Below are 6,962 nucleotides of genomic sequence, written 5' to 3'. Positions count from 1 at the left end.
CGGTCAGCCCGGGACCCCCCGTCTGTCCCTGCTCGGGCCGGGGACTGCTCCAGCCCGCAGGAGAAGCTGCCGCACCCCCCGCTCGCAGGGTGCGGGGGGGAGAGTTGCTCAGCACCTCCCGCACGGGGCCCTGTCCCCACCGGGCTTGGGGGGCGATCACTCGGTGGGAGACACCCCTGCGCGCTCCGTGGGGCTTGTTGTAGCCTCTTACTGACACCCCCACAAGATTAATTCCCAGGGTACTGCCAGAGGCCCCCACCCTGCAGGGGCTTCCTGGGGACAGGGGTGTGTTGCCCCACACGGTCCCAGCGCTCGCAGTCAGGAGCTGCTCGTGGTGTCCTCAGCCCTTCCTGGCTTGGCCCGTAACTCCCTCAATCTGACTTTGCTGTCCCACAACAGGGCATAAATACTCTTGTGCCACTCGCAGCGGGCCCCCTTCCCAGCCGGCGTGGAAGCAATGGGGGATATCGGGGTTGAGGGAGGTATATATTCCTCCAGGCTCCTGTCCCATCCCAGATGGAAGTGCCGGGAGGATGGCCCAGCCCGGGCCGAGGGAGAACCCCATGGAGATGCCAAGCTCCCCGCCTGCAAGGCTGCAGATGACAGTCTTGGTGGGTTCAATCTTGTTTCTGGCGAAGGCCAGAAGTACTCCCTATAGCAGAGCAAGCCTGGCCCGCTCCTGCGCTTGCCCGGAGGTGCTGTGGGCTCTGCGGAGCAGGCAGCTGCCACCTGCTCCCAGCTCCTGGGCGAGGGACAGAGGTGCTGCACCCCCGCCAGTTCTGGCAGCCCAGAGACCAAAGCACTTCCCCAGAGCAGGCCACTGAGATCGAGCTCACTGCGGCCCTGGGAGTTCCCAGCTTTCTGGGGAGGTGTGTGGGATTGAGCGGGACTGCAGCCTCCTCTGCCACAGGGGAAGATCTGCTACTGCAGGCCAGAAAAATGGGGTGTGGTGGAGGTGCCCAGAGGGTCCAGCAGTCTCCTGTTGGTTCAGATGTCCCACTCCAGGCCTGTTTGACAGTGTGGGTCTCCAGCCAGGCTGGCACCGCAGAGCCCTCTGCTCCCCTCCGCTGCCTGGCAGCTCTGCTCTCTGGCCCTGAGCACCATTGGGCTCTGCTGGAGCGTGATGGTCCCTTCCTAAGCAGCTGTGCTAAAGCCAACCCCTCTAAGCACTGTGCCACCAAGCGGGTCCTTCCTATCCCTCTGCCATCCTCAGAAGCAACATGTTCTTCACTTGCTGGATGAGCCCTGCGGTGTTGGGCTGCCGTGTGTGCCATGCAGGGGTCTCCACCCTCTGCAGCTCTGCTCATTACAGTCCCTTGGCTGAGGTTGTGCCTGGAGAGCAGACACTTGGACACACACCCAAATCCAAGCTGTTGGGCAGCACAGCTGGCAGCAGCTGTCCTGTCTTCAGGGTACGTGGGGGACCCCGCTGGCAACGTTGAGCTGGTGGGAGTACAACTGGTTTGTTCCCCAGCACCTCTGCCAGCAGCAGCACTGGGGCAACAGCACCAGATACTGGTGCGTGGCTAGCAGCATTGATGCTTGGCTTCCTGCACAGAGCACCCAGCTGCAGAAGCACGCTGAGCTATGCTGATAAAGCAGCCTCGGATACACAGCTCTCAGCGCATGCAGCAGTATTTATCCTGTCTCTGCTCCGGCAGGTCTACACCTCCCCTGGTTTCACTCACCCCAGGTAATGACCCAGCTACATCCTCACAGACCCACTGCAAAGGGCCAGCACAGCAGGGAGCCCACGGCCCTCCTCTGCTCCATGCAGCATCCCCCCGGGGCTCCCCAGGGCCGTGAGGTGTGCCTGCATCCAGCCTTGAAGAAGCAGACCTCTTTATTCCTGTTAAATTGGAGCGAGGAGAGATATACAAACCCCTTGGGGAAGCACAGGGTTTTGGGGAGAGCAGGGAAGGCTCTAGGCTGCTGCCCAGCACATCAGCAGCAGGCAGGTGAGATCTCGGCAGCTTGCAGAAATCACAGGGTGGCTGTCGTGTGCCGGGGCAGGCGGGCAGAGCGCCCAGGAGATGGGCAGGGAGCAGGGGCCTGGGTGGGCACAGGGAGGCTGGGCCCTGGGGGCTCCCCCAGCCAGGGGATAAGCGCAGCAACGGGAGGAGGGTCAGGAGTCCTCTGGGTTCCCTTTGTAGATGCTAAATGTAATGTTAAATACCAGTGATGGAATTTTATTGTGCCAGCATGTGTCTGGGACTGGTCTGGACCTGGGGCCAGGGACACCTGCCTGGCTCAAGGGTGGGATGACGCAGACCAGGTTAGGGACCTGGCTGCAGCACTAGGCAAGGAGGATTCAGTCTCTGCTGAGCCCGTGGCTTTTCCCCTGGGCACAGCAGCAGAGAGCAGTACAGGGGCAGGTGTTACCCTGGTGCCCTGCCAGCGCTGGTCTGGCAGCACAGACCTGCAGCACAGAGCCCTGGCAATGGGGAGAGGAGGGTCCTGGGACCCCTCTCTCCTCCCTCCTTCTGCCTGCTTCAGCAGCATGTGGGAGCTTTTCTGGCCTCATCCTTCCTCCCTTGGGAACACCTGACACCCACAGACCTGTGTCGTTTCTGCTCTCCCCACACCCAACACTTTGTGACCACTCCCAAGGTCACAAATTGGCTGGACCTGGCTGGCCCCATCTCCCAGAGGAAGCCACCCCAGGGGGATGTTTGGGCAGGGCACCCACCCCTGGCTGACAAAAGCAGCTGGACATGCTCAGAGGGGAGGGAGAGGAAGAGGAGGGTAGCTCTTGGCTTCACTGTGCCGTTTGCCTGTGGCAAGCACACGTGTAGCCTGATGCTGCCACTCCTCTGCATGCCAACACCAGGGCAGTTCCCACAGAGCACCGTGCTGTTATAAACAGTGACATCATGCTGGCTGAGTTCTGAGGCACTCAGACACACTTCCCAGGGCACCCCATGGCAAGAAGGCCCTGGTGGTGCCCAGCTCCTGGGCAAGGGAGAAGCTTCTCCAACTCTCCGGGGCTGCAGGAGCAGCAGGGCTCTCTGTGCTTCCTCCTCCTCCTTTCCTTGCTGGGGATTGCACCCCTGGGTGTGAGGATGTGCAAAGATCTTCCCAGACAGCAGGTTCCTGAGCACCATGTACCTGGCTTAGTGCTGAGACTGGCAGGAAGACAGGCCAGAGCAGCAGGACCTGGGGGTGGATGTGGGGCTGTCCCCACCCAGAGAGGTGTCAGGACCTGGGGGTGGATGTGGGGCTGTCCCCACCCAGAGAGGTGTCAGGACCTGGGGGTGGGTGTAGGGCTGTCCCCACCCAGAGAGGTGTCAGGACCTGGGGGTGGATGTGGGGCTGTCCCCACCCAGAGAGGTGTCAGGACCTGGGGGTGGATGTGGGGCTGTCCCCACCCAGAGAGGTGTCAGGACCTGGGAGTGGGTGTACCTCCCAGAGACGTGGCAGGACAAGGGATGGTTGAAGCGCTGTCCCCCAGAGCTCTTCCCCTGTGGTGTGGATGGAAGCTGAGCAGGACAGGGTGGGTGGCTGGGGGGACACATGGGAGGGTGTCTGTGAAGCGGTAGGACAAGCAGCGCAGCTGGAGGTGGGAGAGGGCAGCAACGTGGTTCTGGTGCAGCCAGACCAGCCATAGGGACCATCCCCCTGCACAGAACTGCTGAATGGTGCCATTTGCTTAGGACAGGGCACTCGTGCCTAAGCACATGTCCCCATTTCTCAGGTGTGACTCACGTCCTGCTGGGAGCCAGGGCAGGATCAGGTGTGATGGATTCCTCATATCCTGCTGCTGGCACGGGCACTGGGCAGCTTCCTGCCTGCCCTGGGTTGCTGCATCACCCGGGATGGGAAGGAGCTGTGTGACAGGGAAGGTCCCACTCCTGGGGTGTCACGCTGCCTGAGGAGGAGCAGTGCTGTTGTGGGCACTGAGGACCCCAGTTGTCATGCCTGGCTGGCACGTATGAGAACCAGCATGCAGAGAGCACACACCACTTCTCTACAAGCTAGAAGCAATTCGCCCCACGTGTGGCTCTCCAGGGCTGGATCTCTGTCGCGTCTCTCTACCTCCCCACAGGAAGAGAATGGGCAGGTTTGTCCATCTGTCTCCAGGCTCCAGTCTGTCCGTTCATACTGCCCGTGGAGGTGTGGGCACCCTGGCCTAAGGCTGCAGTGTGCTGCAGAGTGAGGGCACGCTGAGCATCAGTGCTCATTGCACATCATGCACTGGTGCCATGCTGCAAATAGGAGCAACTGCTGCTGAGTGCGTGGGGGGCTCAGCCTGCGTGGGGCACACACACTCCTTGGTGGGAAGCTCTTGCAGAGAGGGTCCTGCCCTGCACATGCACGTGCTGGGTCAGCCAGCACACCCTCACAGCCTGCACCATGCCCACCCTAGTCCAGCTCACGTCCTGTTGTGGGAACTACAGCCCTGGGGCACTGAGTTCCTGCCCTGCCATGGCCTTGGCTAGCAAGAGTTAAACCCCAGATGAGTGAATCCATTGCCTGGATTTTTCCCTCTGCTCACCTTTGGCCCTTGTCCTGTGCGGAGTCCCCTGGGGATCCTGTGAAGCAAGCACAGCCTGGCCCGCTCCCTGCCCTGCTAAAGGAGCCAGCGAAGGGCTCAGCAGGACCAGGGCTCTCCTGTAGCACCACACCCACCATGGGAGCCTGGATCTGCTCCTACTGCAGTGCCTCCAACCCTGCTTGCTCCTCTCTGGGGATGTCTTGGCCATGAATCCACCTTGCCTATACCCCCAGAAAGGAGAGGAGAGGGAAACACCATCAGTCCTCAGCACTGCAGGAGCCCAGCAGCCCAGGGATGGACCACGGCGCTGCACAGAACCCTACGGTGTAGGACACTGCTGCAGGGAGGATATTGTGTCCACGAGGAGCAGAGGGAGCTTGGAGGCAGAGGTTGGAGCGGAGCTGGCATCTGCTCAGGACACGGCCCCCAAGGTCGCAGCCTACTCGCTGGCAGTGGGCCCAGCGGACCTGGAGCACTTGAGAATAGTCCGAGCTTTGGTGGGAGCATCTGCAGTACCAACAGGGCTGCCACCCTGTGAGGAAGCGCGGAAACCTCCTTTTCCTGATGTACATTGGCATTTCCGACCCTACACAGCCAATGCTGCCGGGCTGCAGAGCTTCCTCCTCCAGCCTGCCTAGACCCCCAGGTGTCACTTGTCTTGCCTTTCCTCCAAGGGGTTGTAACCCTCCCCACGTACGGGGGCGCTGCCTCACAGGGTCTTACCCTGCTGTGCTTTGCACCTAAAGCAGCTGTGGGAACCAGGGCCCAGGGAGACCATAGCTGCTGGTCATCTCAAAAGCCCCACTTGGAGCTGAAGAGAAAGACCTCAGTGCTTTCAGACCGGAGAGAGGCTCCAGCTCAGCCTCAGCTCTGGGAGCTTGCACAAGGCCCTGGCTGCGTGCGACGGGGAAGAAGACAGCTTCAGTATTTCCACAGGCAGGACATTCCTAAGAGGTGACCCGTCCCTCCCCAACCCTCCACCCCCCCGCCTTTCCAATTTCTTTGTCGCACTGAGTGAACACAGCTATTTTTTCCCTTTTTGGGACACCTCTAGAGCTCATAAATCACAATGCTGAGATCTGCTGTGGCCAAGAAAGGAAGGGTTTGGAAAAAGGACAGGGGTTCAGGAAAGATGCAGCTCCTGGTAACTTACCCCTAAAACCCAGGCTCCAGACACCCCCGAACATGCCAGCTCTTCCAGGGGCTTCCCAGAAGACCTCACAGCAGCCACCTGCATGTCCAAGAACCTTGCCTGTCAGTTAAGGGTTTTGGCCATCGGGGTGCTGAGGGGGAGCTCAGGAATCAGTTTTTCAGACTGCCCTAAAGACTGGCTTCATTCACAAGCTGTGTGTCGAGAACAGGACGCTGGCTCTTGCAGCAATGGGTTTGGGGAAGGTCCTCATGGGTCACTGGGACTAGAGGAGAGACACAAAAGTGGCACTGCTGTGCCACAAGCAAGGCCAAACAGTCCCGGGCAGAGGTGGGCAAAGCCCCTGGACTCCCCAAGTCCTCTCTGCAGCCTGGTGCCAACAGACCGCGTGGCCCAGAGCAGCAAAGCTACCTGTGCCGAGGAAGACGCAGCACGAAGCCCAGGGCTACCCCGGGGGTTCTGCACAGCCCGCTCTCGCAAGCAGGCTGCAGGCAGCCCCAGCAAGGGGCACAGCCTCTCCTCCAGGACTGGGGAGCTGGGGACAAATGTGCTCCTGCAAACAGTCCCAGAGGGGCTCTGGGCAGGTGCAAAATCCAGGCAGGGCCCCTTGTGCCTTGTCACTCAGTGGCTGCTCTCTTGTGGGGCTCTGGCAGCATGGCAACAACATCACAGGCACCAGTGCCACGTTGCTCCAAGAAATATGGAAGCTGGAACATTATGGAAAGCCTATTAGAGACCAGTCCTGGTATTTGCTAATGAGCCAAATCAGGCGTTGACAAAGGGCTGTTGGGTGTGCTGCACCCAGTGGGTCATGTCCTGCCACTCAGTGCAAAGCCTGGCTGTGTGTCACATCTCCGGGCTTCGCCCAGCCTGCCAGTTGGTGATGGCTGACCTGGACTCCAGGACTCTATCATGGTCCTTACCAGACCAAGAGCATGAGCCTTGCTCTGCTGCTCTCCGGTGACAGCTCTGGTTGCTTCAGCACCTGTCCCAGCCACAGGCCCTTCTGTCTCATTCACCATGTGAACTGTTTCCAAGACCAGGCTCTTTTCTGATCATATTTTCTCCTTATATTCACGTGATTCTCCACCAGGACAGTCACAAAGAATTAAGAAAACTTGGGGAAATATTTCCGAGTAGGCACACACTCTTTGGGGCTGCTCCTCCTCAAGACCATCCTTCCCCTCTCCCACAGCTCTGTGCTTTGCCTTCTTGCACTATCTGAGTCCCACGGGCTCACTGTGAGGAGACAATTCTTGGCAATGCTGTTCCTTCTGTGTGGAAAACTTCAAACGTTTTCCTAGTTGTAATAAATCT

Source organism: Strix uralensis, chromosome 17 (assembly GCF_047716275.1).
Source record: "Strix uralensis isolate ZFMK-TIS-50842 chromosome 17, bStrUra1, whole genome shotgun sequence".
Classification (NCBI taxonomy): domain Eukaryota; kingdom Metazoa; phylum Chordata; class Aves; order Strigiformes; family Strigidae; genus Strix; species Strix uralensis.
The sequence above is the reverse complement of the archived record's forward strand: the minus strand, read 5'-3'. Positions refer to the sequence as shown.